Genomic DNA, 18,957 nt, shown 5'->3' with positions numbered 1-18,957 from the left:
GGTTGCAGACTGCAATTATATGATAGCACGATATCTTGAAAGATTATCACTTGTTACAGGTACATGTATTGTCCTTCAAGTAAACAACTTGAGTATGCTGGCCTTTATAAGGAGAGAACATATTCATTTATGTTTCAACTTGAAAGTTTGTGTCTCTCGATCAACAGAAGTCACTGAATGCGCCGCCACTCTTTTCTCCCACCTTCTCAATTTATTTAAATCATACTTTGTATACTTTTCACCTTGAGCCAATGTTTCACTAATATCCTCTCTACGTTTCTCGAAATAAGTAATGGTTTGAAAAAACGTAAACTTCACTAATGCATTAATTGGGCAACATTCTAGCTCCCTTGAAAGTACCATTAATACACTCTACTATATTTGTTGCCATCCATCCATATCGAAGCCTTTATCGTGTGCTTGGATCCATTTTCCATTTTTATATGTTTATATTAGTGAAAAAAAAATCAATACAATATGGACTCAATTGTTATAACTCTCTTATATATCTTTCAAATTTACGCTTTTTGTGTTGACTTCCAGCATGATACACCAAATCTTTTAGGGGCTTTGAATTATATTTTTTTGTTGAAATTGCTAGCCACATGCGAAGGAAAAATCGACGATTTGCTCTCGGTTCACTCCAACCATTTTTCTTATTTTTCACAGTTGCTAAAATACCTCCATGTCGATCAGAAATTAGACAAATACCATTTCGTTCAATAACCAAATTTTGCAAGGCACACAAAAACCATGACCAACTAGAAGTATTTTTCTCTTCAACAACAACAAAGCAAGAAGGAATATATTTCCATTTGTATCAATTGAGGTGACAATAAGTAATTTTCCATTATACTTATCATACAAGTGTGTACCATCAATCTGGATTAATGGTCTACAATGTTTAAATCCTTCAATTGCAGGACCAAATTACCAAAAAAACTCACCTAAAAATTAGATTGTCAAGTTTATTCGAAGGTATCAAATCCCAAAGAACTCAAGTATTGACATTGTAATGCACCAGAGCATTCATCCAGTATGGGAACTCTTATTACAATTTTTCCCAATCTCCAGAACTTTAATTAATGTTTTTCGTTTAGCTTGCCGCACACGTCTGTAGTTTACACAATATCCAAAATCTTTTTTTATGGTTTCTTATAATGAAGCTACAGGGTGCTAGGATCACGTCGTACAATATTATGGATTTCATTGCACATAAAATTTGAGTCCAATTGTGAGTGATTCTATATGAGCTCTGCATATAAGCATGAATGAACCTCTTCAAGTACACTAATTTCAAACATCTCATGGGACTTACGTCGACGAGCACGATGTTTCCACCTGCAACCATCATTCCAGTGTTTGCATTTTACACAGCACATATCTTGATTTGATTTTCTTACAGAAATTGATAATGTTGTGCAGTACAATATTTTTTTTTACAGCAAGTTGTAGTTCTTATTTGCTTATAAACTTTGACCCTATACGTATGTTATCTGCATTCATCTCTACGGACAGTGACCCTTCTTCCCACTTTAACCATTCTTCACATATAGAATCCATAATCTTAAAATCTATTTCAATGAATATATGTGAAGGTGCTTCTTCATTAGGACATGCAGGATTCAAATTTACTGGGGGTTCAAACACAATTATGTTCCAAATAATTCATCAACTTCTACTTCAATATTAGAAGCCGACACGTTTCCAGGTTTAAGTATCACCATTTCATCTTAATCTAATGATATAACTATACAATATTTATAACTATATTAAAAAAAAACATAATCCATAATATCTAAATAACTATACATAACCTATAACATAAATCCAAAAAAATTAAACATAACCTATATCACTACTATATTCCCATAACATAAATCCAAAAAAGTTAAACATAATCTAACATTAATCAATCTATGTCCAAATTTAATTTAATATAATCCAAGCAAAATTTGTAACACTTTACAATGTTTATATCTAAAACAAATTTAATATAATTTAAATAATCCATAACAAAAAATAGATATAAAATATTAAACTATAAAAAAATACACTCACATACATAACAGATTTCTTAAAAAACACATGGGTAAAGGAGAAAGAAAGACATATAGAAAAAAAAGAAAAAAAAGTTACCGGCGATCAGGGAAGAGCGATCCGCGGCAGTGACGGGGAAAGGCGGAGCGGAGGATGTCAGTGACGAGCGACAACAAACGGCTGTTGGCAGCTAAGGTTGGATTGTGTCAGCAGCGGCAATGGAGGAGGAGAGAGATGGGAATATAAAAATGAAAAGAGTTTTGTGGGAGAGGGAGAGGGACCACGAGTCGGAACATTTATACCCACCAAAAATCCTAGCAAATCGCAATCAACGGTATGTCAGAATTGAAATCGCAGTTGTTGGATGTGACTTCCGTCAAGGGAAACGTGACTTTAGCTGGATGAGCTGGAGCCACGTCAAGGAAAAGTCGCAGCTGACAGCTACAACTTCAATAAAATTGTAGCCATCAGTGAAATCGCGGCCGATAGCTACGATGTACACTCAAATCACAGCCAACCCCTACGACTTTGGTGAAATCGCAGGCGTTGCCTACAATTTATCTAACCTATTTTTAAATTATTTTAAAACCTACACTAGCTTTGTCATTTGTTTTTTTAAACATTATTTAAAAAATATCCAAATCAAATCCATAGAACTTAATGAAATAGAGAAGTATAGAAATACAGAGAGGAAGTGAGGGAGGGGAGTACATCAGCTTCAGACTTCAGAGTAGTAATGGTGAGCGAGTCTTGGAGGAGTTTCTATGTGTTCAAGTTTGAGTAAAAACACTACAAATTGTAACAAAAATTATTACAAATATAAAATAAATTTCTATCAATTTCAATACACAAACAAGACTAATTTGAAGCATGCAATATAACTCTGCAAAAATAAATAGGAGAACGATTAGAGAAGTTAACCCTGTGAATTTTATAATCTTTCGACAAAACTGTCTCCTCTTCCCAAACACCTCTTAGGTATTTCCATGGTAGGAGTCCAAACCCGTACGTCGCTCTTCTCACGAGCAAATTTTAATAACAATAGTTTCTAACTATCATACATAATGGCGTTTTGGAGCAACTATTCACCAATTATGCAAATAAAAAATAACCTACAGAGCATAAACAAAGTACTTAAGAAATTAAATAAACAATCTAGAATAATAAAACAAAACATTTTATTGGAACATTTGAGAAAGTATTGTTTTGAAGGAAGCTAGGACCGAAAAGGGTGAGAAAGATTGGCTTATATGTCTCACGTCTAGCTTCGAGCTTGCACTATTGCCACTGCTCGAACCAAAAACCCGCGAAATTTGTTTGTAGTGTCATAGGAGAAGGCCATGCCATTGGACATTTAATGAAACCTCGAGAGAAGGAAAACAAATAGGGGTTTCGACTGTTTGGGGCGAGTTTAGGGATTTAAGGGAGAAATAATAGTTTATACTATATTTTCAAGACCTTCTGGTCGGAATTTTCCTCATCAAAATGAACGAAAATTGCATAATTTCATTGAATTTAAAGTTAATTACTTATAACATTGCCATGTTTTTATTTTTGAATAATAAATTTAGATTAAAATTAAGCCTAAATAAAAAAATATTTCCAATGAACATCCACACAACTAAATTTAATTATATTAATTTCAAATTATTCTCGTTCCGAAAAAGATAAATAAATTTCAATCATTTCTCCAACTTTAAATTTCGGAATTTAAAATCATTTCTTAAACATTCTTGATGCCAAACAGAGTATAAGAGAAAGTATGAAATTCTTGCAAAAAAAAAATAATAAAATAAAATACACGCCCGAAACTATTTGTGACAATTTTTTTTATGTATAATACGAAATTATTAAACAAAGTTGTAATGGTTAAAAAATTTAGTTAACTTCTATAAAGTGAGGCTATGACTAGATATCATATATTTTTCTAAATATAATTAAATAAAAAAATTCAACTGTTATTGAATTAAAAAAATTCCAACTTTCTAACCGTCACAAAATAATACAAAATCCGAAACTTTACGTTTTTTTGTGCCAAAATCACGCTCTCACCATTTCATGACAATTTTAACTATCATTGAATAAAAAAGAAATTTCTAGTTTTCGTGATAGTTTTTTACAATCATAAAATTTAAAAAATCCAGAAAGTAATGTTTTTTCCGACTAAAAATACGCTCCCACAATTTGTGACAATTTTTTTTGCACAAATTTGTGTTGTTTGTCATAGAAACCTAGTTTTATAGTAGTGTATGAATCAGTATTTAGTACAGAGAGAGGATTTTTTATGCTTTTAGAAGTTCTTTTGACTCCTAAAACATTGGAGGCTTTGATATACACACAGAATTGGATTCATGGCAAATTAGTATTATTAAATCTTCATTCACAACTCAAAGAATTGGGGACTTGTGATAAAATAGAGATTGATAACTTTTTTATTGTCTAATTATTCTTGATTTACTAGGTGCGGTTATAACATTTTTTATTTTCTGTCTTGAGGGATAACTTGGGTAGCTTGGGGCCTCAAAGAATATTCTTACGGTCTTGGGTTCAAGTCACATGGAACGCAATTCTACAAAGTAATGACTCATTGCACATGTACATGTATGGGGATAGTGCACATACCCTAGGTACAAGGTCATAAAAGCCAAATGACCATTGACTCCTTTGTAATAAAAAAAAACATTTTATACTTTCTCTCTTTTGATCTCTATTTTAACAGAATTTACACTCTTCTAACAACACCGTACATAAATAAATCTCATTAGATCTTGATGGTTTTGATGGTGAGTAAAATAGTTAAATATTATTTTCATGATAAATATTTTTTTGTTATTCTTGATCTTTCAAAACTAATTATTTTTATTGTATTTGAATTTTCAGGACCTAACATTATGAAGTGAAAGATCAAGATCTTGTAGCCTAATGCTTGTGATGTCAATTGTCGTATAAGAGATTTAAGAATGTAATTATTATGTTTGTTAGAATGACTATGTACCGTAAACTTTTAATATATATATTTTTTGAACTAGGACTTCTATGTTAGTTTGAATGACTATGAATAACTTTTAAGATTTGAATCTATAGATGATAAACTTTTAAGCTTTAAAATTGTTAGTAATTTGTAATTTTTTTCAGTCCAATTTTCTTAAAATATGGGGATGAATTGTTTTAAGCTTTTAATATATGGGTGGTCATTAAATTCAGTTCTTCCAGTTCCTTGATCTGGCGAACTAAAAAATTCGGGTTGGTCCAAAAAACCTTCCTAACCCGACCCAACCCGACCCATGGACACCCCTAACAACAAATCACTAAAAGGATCCTAACCCATTTTATTCTCTAATTCCGTTAGAAACCTTACTACCAAGTTAGTAACATGATCAAGGACTCAGAGAAATAGCACATGCTTCAAAAGAAAACGTGCAAGGAAATAATGTAGCACAATGTCATAGTGAAGAATTCATAAATATAAAACTTTATCGTCGAAATCTTTAAAACAACTTGTATGGTGCCTTGAGTCATCTAGACCCTTCATATTATGAATGACGTTCAATGACAGGATTTTAAGTTAAAGTTGACCTAATTTCAATTAGCATTGTTTATTTCGGTTAGGGATGTTCATGGGACAGGGCAGGGACGGGGAAGCCTTCCCCATCCCCATCCCCACCACCCATGTAATTCCCCATCCCCGTAAAATTCTCTATGAAATTTTTTTGGGATCAGGGTGGGGATTCCTTGGAGGGCATTCGTGGGGACCAGGTTCCCCACGTGAAATTTTTTCCCATTTAGTTTTTATTTTTCAAATTATTTGTCAATAAAAACTCTTTTGTTAAAGAATTTTTTATTTAATTACTTAACTTCTAAGGTCTAGTTCTCTCAAATATATATATTAGGTGGGTGGGTAGAGAAGATTTCATGATTTTTTTTCAAAATATACATACATATATATATATATATATATATATATATATATATATATATATATATAAAGAGGATAATATAACTATTTTAGTTTGTGTGTATATATAGATATTAAAAAAATGATGCAGGAAAGGGAACGGGGAATGGGGATGGGGAACATTCTCCATCCCCATTCCCATTTAGGTCGTGGGAAATTTAAATGGGGATGGCGCACCCCCATTTAAGCGGGTCCCCATAGGGAAATTGAACGTCCCTAACCTTGGTGGAGAGCGACTGAGAGATCAAGGTGGCTGTGGAAGGCTTTGATTTGACATTGGCAACGAGCAGTTGTGGCGGTGGTGGCATGCCGGCATGTGTAGAGAGACGATGAGATAAGAAAGAATAAAAGAGTGGGCTGATAAAGTGTGTTGGCATGCTGCGGCGAATGGAGTTTGGGGAGCGTTTAAGGATTTTTTTTTTTTGCCCGTTTTTGAAAAAAACTCCTTTTTTTACTCTAAATTTAGCTCATGTGTCTTAATTTTCTTCGAAAGCTTTTAATTTCATCAAATTTAATTAAAGCTTTAGATAGTTTTTGCAATTTCTAAATTTTATTTAACTTTTTTGTTAATATGGCCACTGATTAAAAAGAAAAAAGAAAAAAAAAACAATGTAAACATTTACAAAAAAATCATTAATTTAATCCAAATTGGGTTGCGTAGAAAATTAAGTTGGATTAATACATAAAATTGATCATTGGGTAACTCTCTACAAAAATTCACAATTTTCAACAATGAAAACAGACAATTTCAATGTCAATTTTGTCTGAATCTTATCAATTTTATATTAGATATATATTTTAAAATTCATTGAACACATATAATAATGTATTTTTTAGTGGTATTTTTTTAATAACAACACCGTAAAAATTATAATACTTTTTACAATTTAAGATATAATTTGATGAAATTGAAAGTGTATCTGACAAATTTAGAATAAAATTGATATTTTTTTTCCTAAAAGGATCCAGACTTTTGTTATCTTCATCGAAATTCCTCTTGATAGTGCAACATAAAGCTGTCCATGAGAAAACACATGTAGGTGTGAATATGAAATTAGGTTTCTTTCATGATTAACTAATGAAAAGTATCTCAAATTGTGGTAGGAACAATGCTATAAGAATATGTGATTATTTGAAAAATGCTATAAATGTAAAAAAAAAAAATACTATGTAAGTTATCTATAACATTTTTGAAAAGTTAAGTTTGTCATAACACTTTATGACTACTTTTAAAGGTTAATAATAGCATAATTATGTAATATTTAATAGCGTTTAACATGACTAGAAAAAAAGACTATAAAAATCAGCTACTTTCCATATCATCAGCTACCACAGCATTCGAAAAAATGCCATGAAATCTTTATAATAGCGTTAAAACGATGCTATATAAAATGCTATGGAATATCAATTAAAGCATACATCACAAGCTATAAATGGTCTTTCATAGCGTTTTTCTAAAGCTATATAATGTTTATAATTATGGAAAGAATTTATAACATTGAAAATATGCAATTAGAAGTGAACTTTCTATAGCGTTGAGCATAACATGAAAAAAACGCTATGGAAAGTCTCAGACTTGCAATAACATCGTCTACCACCACATCCCAAAATCGCTACAGAAAGCCTATGATAGCGTTTTTTCGACAATATCGTATGTGATATTTCTTGTAGTGAACATTAGGAATTGTTTGTCTATGTGCTTTGTTAATTGTTATTGAAAAGCATATACAGATGTGGAACTGTTTTGTTTTGAACTTAAATGGATATTCGGCATCATTTGGTGGGCTTAATGGTATACGTGAGAGAAAAAATTGTTTCCCTACATGATCTCTCATTGTTATTTTATCATGTATAATACTTTTGTCAAATGATCGACACACGAATCTTGTCCCATTGCATAATCTATTGGAGGATCCAAATTTCTCAACAAGATAATGGGACAATTGACATTTAACATAAGTTTCTACAGTGGTATTCCATTTTATAGTATGTAATTCAAGAACTCTTCCTGATAGTAAACATTGGTGTCATCAATTATCTTGTCAGAGCCGATGAAAGTTCTACTTTCTCCTGGAAAAAACTTAATGAGTTTCTTCATTTAAATTGTCTACATGGTCATTTATTGTTGCCAAATAACTTTATTTGTTACGTAGTTTGCTGATCCAACATGAAATTTTAGATCCGAATATATTTTTGCTTATGAATTTCCCTTCTGAATTATTCTAGAATTTGTAACTACAATTTCTTCAAACAAGTTAATTATATCATCCTTAATAGTATTTTTTTTCCATTCCCAACTCGCAAAATAAAATATGCAAAGGTTGTACCATCATATGTTCTCATGTTTTTATTTGAGTTGAATTTTGTGCATTTTCTCTCAAAGATGTGATTTTCTCAAGCTAACTGCAACTGTTGGTTGTCTTGTTCCTTTAAGAAGAATTGAAGCGCCTCTCCTCTGAACATGATTACTTTTCCTCCAACGGGTAAGGACAATCCATTATGTTTTTTAATGTTCTATTAACTGATTCAATTGTATATTATTTTTTGCCGTTGGAACTTCATCCTAAATTATTAGTTTTATCTTTCGAATTAATTCAGCCTTTGCACTCGGTTTTGATATATTGCATATTGTTGTTTCATTTACTTCCAAAAGAATGTTGAACCTAGAATTCACTGTTTTACATCCTAGAAAAAGTGACGCTGCTACTCCAGATGTTGCAGTTGCCAAAGCTATAATTCCTTTTGAACTTACTGTAGCTAAGAGTGCTCGATACAAAAAAGTTTTTCTAGTTTCTCTAGAGTCGTCTATAAAGAATGATGCACATCTATTTGTATCAATTGTTTCGAGGATTATAACATAAGTAATTTTCTGCTCATTATTCAACTTTAATGACGCTTAGACATCATCTTCATCTATTGTAATAGAGTCTTCATCCATGATCTCCTTGCTATAAATGTTGTTTTTTTTAGTACAACATGTGGGGGTGGGGGGATCGAACTCACACTATCTTTGCTTACTTTGGCCTTGCTGTAAATGTTTTCATGATCATGAATTTCCTCGTCCATTTGAGGTAGGTCAAATTGTCCAACATGTTTTCTCAATAACTCCAATAAGAAATTCAAGTCTTTAAGGACTAATTTAATTTGCATGGCCCTTGAGTAATTGTTGTTTGCCTTATAATCTTCAACCATATGTTTCCAATAAAGATTCTACAATGTTTGAACTTCTGTTGGCTCGCAATATACCAATAAAGTAGCAAAACGCATTCGAAATGCATATGCCATTTGAATAATTGCAGCTTCATCTAACCACTCTTTCAAACTTTGATCAGATTCAAGCAAACCTCTTTTTGTGCTGACTGATTGAATGTAAGACATCATCTTCCTTCACATGTTAGTAAATGTTGAATAGACATTGGACTTACAACATGGTTTAGTAAAAGTATGAGGCAATACTTTTCTCCTTCAATTGTATTTGCTCCATTAATTCTAGATATAACATATCCTTTTTTTACGGGGCATCCATTCTTTTGCACTTTTACCCCATACATAGTACTATGGAAAATCTTTGTAAATCAATTTTCTAGCATCTTCATATGTTTGACACATTTTAAAATATTGTGTCAACATTGTTTTGGAAGCATATTCAAATCCAATTAGGTGTAGGGGTGTTCATGGGTTGGGTTGGGTCGGGTCAGGGATGCTTTTGGGACCGACCTGAATTTTCGTGTTGGCCATATGTGGGAACCGGCGGGTCGAAAATGGATGGCCAACCCAACCCAAAAATTTCGGGTTGGGTCGGGTTAGGTTAGCGGGTTGTCTATTTTTTTATAACTTAATCTAATTTAATGTTGTTACCTGGATTGAAAAAAGTGCACAATTTCAAATCCTAATTCAAACCAACAAAGAAGTCATAATTCAATACAAAATATTAAAAGTTTACACCTTAGTAGTCATCCAAAGTTTATCTAAAGTCCAAACAAATAGAAAAATTAAATTCTTAAATCTCTATTACAAGTAACAATTAACATCACAAGCAACAGGCTAAAAGATCTTGATATTTGACTCCATATGTTAGTCCTGAAATTTCAAATACAATAACAACAATTAGTTTTGAAAAGTTCAAGAAAAAAGAGAAGCATTTATCATTAGAAAAGATTAAATTTGTTTTCAATATCTATAATGAAATAGTTAAAAAAACATTGATCGAAATATAAAGCAAAAGAAACAAAAAAATAAATAAATAAAACTGGAACTCATGATCAGTACTAGTTCCTCCAATCCCAAAATTAGTACAAGTTCTTACAACCCAAAAATAAAATGAGTACAAGTTTTTCATAAATCAATACAACCCCAAAATTATTACAACTCCAAAATTAGTCGACAATGAGACATTTTATTAATCTGAAACTTAATAAAATAATTTAACTTATAAAACTAAACAAAAATTAAACTATGAATCAAAATCTAAAATCAAAACCATAAGCAAAAGTAAAGCTAAGAATAAGAAAAGAGAGATAAGATCTGAAACTTATATGCTTAAAGAACGGGATGGCGATGTGCACGGGCGGTAGCGACCAACAGCAATGATGCAGCGGACAACGATGGTGCAGTGGGTGCCGGCGGCAAATGGACAACAATGGAGGAGAGGAGAGAACTTAGTTGGGTAACAATGGAGTAGAGAAAGAGATTAGAGAAAAATGAGAAGATATTCAAATGAATTAGGAGAGCCGTAAAATTTAAATCATAAATGAATGGTTGAGATTAAATCTCAACGGATGGTTGAGATCAAACATAAAGAGTAAAGCAAAAGTATTAATTAATAATTATTATATGTTTATTATATATATACATAAAACAACATTTTCGATCGGGTCGGGTCAACTCGACTTTTTTTTAGGCCCAACCCGAGACTTGACCCGACCCGATCAATTTGGGAAATTTCCAACCCAGCCCAACCCAACCCAATGTTTAATCCAACCTCGTTAGATTTGTCGGGTTGTCGGGTTTTTTGAACACCCCTAATTACGCGTTCTAAATAGTTCTAGTTTTCCCAATATGAAACCAATTATTGATTTGGAAGATACAGTTGTAGATTTATAACTCAATGATACATTTCATTCAGCCTAAAGTAAAATATTCTCCAAAGTACTTCTAATGTTGAAACCATCTTACATCTTGAAAGTCTTGTATCTCATTGACAAATTTATCATCATCATCCTTTGTTTTTGAAACTGTTGCTCTATCATGACATTTATATATACTAGTTTTTTAACACGTGTTTTACACGTGGCATCTCAATTTTATTTTCATTGAAATTTTATTTTCAAAAAGTTAATCATTTATAAAAAAAAACACTATAAAAATTTATATTTACCATAAAAAAAATTATTTATAAAATATTAAGAGATCTTTCGATATAATTCTGGTGTTTATTAATTATTTTTAAAGTTTAGTAATAATTATTAAAATAAATAGCTCATAATTTGATTGAATCAATAATTATATATATTTTTACAATAAATTTTCTGATTTATTTTCTTTAATTTTTATTAATTTAAAATTGTTATATACTTATACTAAATTTTATAATAAGAAAATTACATAAATAGCAAAAAATATATATATATATATATGTATATATGTATATATATATATATATATGTTTAACAACCATGTTAAAAAATGACTTTGAGAATTCATTTACTAATTCAATTTTCTAATGATTAAAAAATGTTAAAAAAAATCATAAATCATAGATTTTGAAAGTCAATATTTTGAATAATGAACCTATACATCTTTATTACGTAATGACAGTTTAATTAATTTTTATTTATCAATTTAATTTCTAACCCTAATAAAATGTAAAAATAAAAAATAAAAGATTAACTTAGAAAATGAAAAGCCATGAATTTTAAAATGAAAGGTTTATGATGAATGTAAAAACATATATATTTTTTTATATTGATTGACCATGAATATTTTAGGTGGTAAAACTATCCACATTCAACCTTTTTATAATTATCGGAGCAATTAATTTTCATTTACCAATTTAATTTTAAAAACATTATAATAAGTCAGAAATAAAAATTAAAAGATTAACTTAGAACATGAAAAATCCTTAATTTTTAAATAAAAGATTTATAATGAATATAAATACATTGGTCATTAATGATTTAGGTGGTAAGACTATTCATATTCTACTCTTTTTTTAAATAATTATGGGAGTAATTAATTTACATTTGCCAATTTAATTTTCTAACTATCATAAAGAGTAAAAAATAAAGAATAAAAGATTAACTTAGAAAATGAAATGTTATGAATTTTAAAATGAAAAGTTTGTCATGAATATAAAAATGTTTTTTTTTCTTTTCTTTTTAATTTTGATTGGCAATTAATATTTTAGGTGGTAAAACTATCCTCATTCTACCTTTTAATAATTATTGGAGCAATTAATTTTCATATATCAATTTAATTTTCTAATCATTATACAATGTCAGAAATAAAAAATAAAAGATTAAATTAGAAAATGAAAAGTCATGAAATTTAAAATGAAAGGTTTATGATGAATGTAAGTTTTTTTTTTTAAATTTTAATTGGTCATTAATATTTTAGGTGGTAAAACTATCATCATTCTACATTTTTATATTTATGGGAGCACTTAATTTTCATTTAGCATTTTAATTATCTAACCATTATAAAAAAATAAAAAATAAAAGATTAACTTAGAAAATGAAAAGTCATGAATTTTAAAATGAAAGATTTATGATGAATGTAAAAATGTTTTTGTTTTAATTTTTATTGGTTATTAATATTTGACGTGGTAAAACTTAACTATCCCTATTCTATTTTTTATATATAATTATGTGAACAATTAACTTTTATTTACTTTGTACTAAAAAAAACTTTTATTTACCAATTTAGTTTTTGATGTATTATAAAAAGTCAAAAATAAAAAATAAAAGATTAGCTGAGAAAATGAAAAGTCATTAATTTTAAATGAAAGGTTTATGTTCAATGTATAAATGTTTTTTTTTTAATCTTGATTGGCCATTAATATTTTATGTGGTAAAGCCATTTTCATTTTACCTTTGAATAAAGAACATAGAGATGATTGTTTGGTATCACAATTTTATGAATGCGTCTAATTATTAATTTCAATATATTTTTATATTTTATTTCTCTAAGCATTGTTTAACTATTAAAACACTATAACTTTTTGAATTCCATTATTATTTATAATTACAGATAAAGTCATACATTTTTAAATTAATTTTTAGAAATAAATTGATTTAAATCTTATATTTAAACATTTCACATTCTATTCATTGTTAATTTCCTGAATGTAGTTAAATTATTAGTTTTAATGTGTATTTAGATTTTTTAAAAAATACACATTGAAACTAATATATAGGTAAATTCACATTGATATAAATCTTTTAAAAAAACATTCGAACCGTTTAAGCTATATATTGGTGAAGAAGGGAGTTTGCATATATTGAATTTTAAAAAAAATCTAACACAAAATATATAGTTTTAGTTTGGTATGTAATTTAAAGCATTGTTCTATTGGGTTGAATGTAGTGTATGATTTTGTGTTGCTCCTTGGAATCAAATGATTAGTACTAACTTATAATGTAAATCATGTTTAAGTTTCTATTATTGTGAGATGATATAAAAAAAGAAAAAAATTCTTATGCATCTCTCAATTATGTGTGTGTGCGTGCACATGCAAATATATGTGCGTGTGTGTATGTATGTGCATGTGTGTATGTGCTTGCATGTAGTGATGGCAATAGTGAGGTCCAGGGTCAGGGTCATCCCCATCCTCGCCTCTTGGGAATTTTTCCCCCATCCCTACCTTTGCCCATGTCCCCATAATTTTTAGGGTAGGAAGAGGGGTGAGGATTCCTTGATAACTTTTGTTGTAAATATTTTAATTATTTAAAAAATATAAACCTTTTTCTTTTATGAAATAGTATAAATTTTAATTAAATACTCTTACAATATTTTAAACATGTTGGTTTTTTCAATCCAACAAATCTTTAATACTATAAAACTTCAAAGTTCAAAGTCATACGATTTAAAACTAAAAAAATTAAGAAAATTAACATAATATTATAAATAGTTCATCTCCAAAAGTCAGAATAAAAATACATACTAAAAGTCTAAAATAGAAATTGAATAATCTATAGTGACAAATATCTTGGCTTGATTATAAGTAGGGTGTCATTACAAAATATAGCGGGAATTAGGCATCATCGCAAAACTGGGTTGCCAGAAAGAGAGAGAATATGGGGTGGGTGAGGTGGGCCGTGAGTTATGAGTGGATGGATTTGAGGAATTGAGAGAGAAATAGATTGGGGGAGACAATGAAAACTAAAAAGTGGCTAGAGTTTCTTGAGAGGAATACGAAATTGGCAAATTTAGGTGGATGGCTAAATTTTGGCATCCATTTTAAAAAATGTCCATTTGTTTTTAATTTTGCAAAAATTACTAAAGAATATTTTAGAAATTTTACAAAATATAGTGTTTTCCCACAATGTCATTTCCATGTTTTTTGAAATTTCCTTATATTTAACGAGCCTAACAAACTTTGTTTTGAATTCAAATTTTGTTTCCTATCTTCAAGAGATTTTAAGTTAATTATTTTAATTCTTTTTTTTTAATTTCAGTTTTTTTAAACGTATTATCATTGTTTTACGGTCTCTCATCTCATCTTTCTGCCATTTTACTGTATCTTCTTCTTCTAAGATCTCATCTTCTCTCTTTGCAACAATGGATTGTGTAGAAATTAGAGGTGTAAAAACTTCGGTTCGGTTAGATTTTCGAGTAGAAAGAGAAAACCAAAATCAATTCGATTTAATCTATATCAAAATCGAACCGAACCCGGTTCAAGATCGATTTTTTTAATGTTGGCCCACATGCTCCTAATCTCCTCGATTTGAGAAAAAAACCTAAACTTTCTGGTTTAAAGGATCTCTAAAGAATAAGTGAAAGAAAAACAAAGAAATCCAAATATATATTGAACATGCACATAAATCTCCAACAAATTAAATTAGGAGAAGAAACCAGAGATAATCACCCAAAATCTAGATTAAAAAACCACAACTAAAACTAAGATTCAAGCTAAAACAACACCACAGACAATCACCCAAATTTTAAATTAAAAAATCACAACTAAAATTAAGATTAGAGCTGAAACGATAAATGAAAAAATCACACCTAAAATCTCTATGTACTTATGAATCAATTCCCCCTGCATGAGTGCTCCAATTTGAGCTTTGATTTTCTCTTCTTGCATTTTACCAAACAACTTGAGGGATTCCTTGATTTTTTCTTCATTCAGTTTCTTTCAGGTATTTTATCGAACAACTTTTTGACTCTCCAATTTCCCTACATTTAGCCACACCCAAAATCATGGTATTCCACCCAACAACGTCAAATTTCACTTCTTCATTAAAGATTCGTCGAGCTTCATCAAAAAAACCCACAATCAAGTGATGGCGAGGGGATATACTCACGCCAAGTGCTTCAAAACCAAATAGAAACTCCATTAACCCGTGACAGCTTCAAAATAAAGTGATGGTGAGGGGAAACCGTAAGCAATGGAGAGATAGGTGGGTCATGGAGATGGAGATGGAGACAGAGACGGCCGTCGCTGCTGGAGATGGTCGCCTTCGCTGTAAGTATGGAGGTGGGTCGTTCACGCTTGCTAGAGAGCGGGGAAGTGGGCTATGGATATGGAGATTGAAGCCGTCGTGGATGGCTGCCGCTGCTGCTGGATATGGTGATCGCCAACACTGGAGAGAGGGGGGCGTCGTGGTCAGAGACTTGGAGGGAGGAGGCAGCATCATGGGTTAGAGACTTAAAGAGGGGGAGGGGGCACATAAAGGCTCGTACTTTAAGGAAAAAACCCTAATCGGTTAACGATAAATCAAACCGAAGATAACCGATAATTTTTCAGTTTGATTCGGTTTCGGTTTGGTTCGTACAAACACAAAAACAAATCGACCCAGTTTGGGTTGATTTTTCGCGTCAGTTCGGTTTCTTTCACCCCTAGTAGTAATTACAATTCTATATGTTGGTACGTGGGGCGAAAAAAATGTGTACACCAATTTCGACATCTCTCAGATGTTAGTCCAGAAGGACTCTACGTTGTCACGCATTAGAAAGAATATTTATTTAACAAACAGGGAAAAAGTTGCATCTATATCGTTGGTCAAAAATTATTATTATACTAGTTGAAGATAGGGATGTCACATAGTTTTTAACTATGTTGTCGAATGAGTTGAGAACAAAGTGATACTTTCAAAACATATAAGGCAGAAGTTGAAAATCAACTTGAGAGAAAAATAAAAGTGCTTAGATTAGATAGAGGTAGTGAATATGAATCATCACCACTTTCTGAATTTTGTGAAGTTAATGGTATAATTCATCAAACTACAACACTTTATACACCACAACAAAATGGTGTAGCTGAAAGAAAGAAATTTGAAAGACATGGTCAATTGCATGTTAAATAGTTCAAGTTTACCCCATAATTTGTGGGGGAGGCTTTGCTTACAACAAATTTTAGCTTAAATAAAATTCCACGTTAGAAGACTAATAAGTCACATTATGATGTGTGGAAAAGAAAGTTACCCTCTTATAAAATATTGAAAGTGTGAGAGTGTTTGACAAAGATATAGGTTCCTTTACCAAAAAGGACAAAACTTGGATCTAAGGCAATTGATTGTGTTTTATATGCTATGTTATGCATAGTGCTGCTTATAGATTATTGATGATTAAATCAGAAATACGTGATATTAATCATAATACTATCATGGAATCTATTAAAGCTGAATTCTTTGATGATATATTTCCTTTTAATGAAGAAAGATTGAAAGGTAATGATATCATAAGGAATCATGAGGCTAACTCTTCGAATGGTCAAAACAATCAGGAAATTGAGATCGAACCTAGAAGAAGTAAAAGAGCTAAGGAAGCTACTTCCTTTAGACCTAATTTATGATATAAGGAGATCTTCAGAATGTGACAAATGTGTGTATGTTAAAACCATAGATCAAGATTGTGTCATTGTTTGTTTATATGTGGATGATATGTTGATAATGGGCACAACTAGAAGTGTCATTGATTCCACTAAGAGAATGTTGAATTCCAACTTTGATATGAAAGACCTTGGCCTTGCTAATGTTATCCTTGGAATTAAAATAACGAGAAATCCAAGTAGATATATGTTGAGTGTGTTGCCCTAAACTCGTAGTTTGTATTTATGTAAAAACAAATGTATATTCAATAAAGTTTTTTTTCAATCAATTTGTTGTTGAATTCATAGCATTGCATTGTCCAAAAATCTAATAAACTAAACATCCAAGGTTATTATCATGTAATCGGGACAGTATATATATTGGGTATATATTTGATATACCCCTGATATACAAGTGGATAATGTCTCGGGAATAACCTAAAGGGTCTATAGTATATGGATAAGACTGGGTACCTTATCGTGGCAACACTATGGATACGGCCCATTTTGTAAATGTTACAGACGACTCGATCCAGGTCGTTCGTGTGAAGACATGCGAGTGAGGGTATCCTATATAATGAGTTTGTATAAGACCGAACCGCGAAATAGTCAATCTTTAGATGTAACACTGTTAACTAACATATTGCTATTTCTTAGGATGACCAGACAACTCATTCTCAATCTTGAGTGAGTTATGGACTCCTGCTAGTGAGGGCTCGTCCTTTGATCTGTATGGGTGAGAGTGTCCCAAGTCGCCGACTCAACATTCCTATCATTTTGGGGACGAGACCGAGTGGGGAGCTGGGAACATAATTTCACAAGATTAAATTCACTCCTCCCCAACCTTAAGGGAGTAGATGAGTGTTCTCTTAAATGCTGACTTTGGAACTTGAACAAGGGTCCCACCCTTTCATTGGCCCGAGAGGGACTTTCGGTTATTGGTCGGACCATAACCTGGTTGTTCATTAGAAGAGTAGTGGTATTTAAGGAGTAAGACGTAACTCAGGGGTAAAACGATAATCTGACCCAACTTGAGTTACGAGCACTCGTGAAAGATTGACTTGCCATTAATGGTCGCATATCCGTGGGCACAAAAACATTCTTCAGTGAAAAGAGTGCAGCTTCGGGTCTTTAGTGGAGTGACCCATAGTTAACGAATGTTGATTAACTCGGTCAATGAGTTTAACCGATTAATCTCGTATCGTTGGAGCTTCTGATCGTAGGTCCATCATGTCCCCTTGCTAGCTCACAACGGGTAGAACGAGGATCAAGTTTTTGGAAAATTTTGAAATGTTCAAATTACTCAAGAGATTATATGTATATTGATACATTATAATATATAGTTAATTCTAAATTAAAACTATATATTATGAGAGACATTATTTGAATGAGATTCAAATAAAATTAATATGAATAAGGTTAATAGTAAAACTATAGGTTAAAAATAATGTGCATAAGATGTACATTACGACTATAGATTATACGAGAGAAATGCTATAGAATATGATTCTACTTTTATTAATTAATATGATTAATTAATTAATTAATTATATTAATTATATTAATTATTATATATATTATTTATTAATATTATTAAATAAAATCAAGCTCCCTAGCAAAAAGTGCAGGAGAGTGGGGAGTTAAGTGACGTGGGGTAACTCCCCACGTCATAGGATTTGGTTATGGTTTTTTTTTTTTAGAACAGTTCTAAAAAAAATACAGAACATTGAATCCCAAGTTTTTCACCTGCATTCTCTCAAGTTGTCCCTCTCAATTCTTCATCTTGTTCCAAAACGAAGCTCCTACGAGCATGATCTTGTACCCAGAGGATAGCATGGAAGATCATTTGGCAGTGTTCGAGAGATTGAATCGTTGAAGAAGAGTTCTTCAAATGTAAGGGAAAACATTTTCCCCTGTATTTCACACTTTGCAT

Source organism: Momordica charantia, assembly GCF_013281855.1.
Source record: "Momordica charantia cultivar OHB3-1 chromosome 8 unlocalized genomic scaffold, Mcharantia_2.0 BLBB01000008.1, whole genome shotgun sequence".
Lineage (NCBI taxonomy): Eukaryota > Viridiplantae > Streptophyta > Magnoliopsida > Cucurbitales > Cucurbitaceae > Momordica > Momordica charantia.
Note: the sequence above shows the minus strand (reverse complement) of the source record.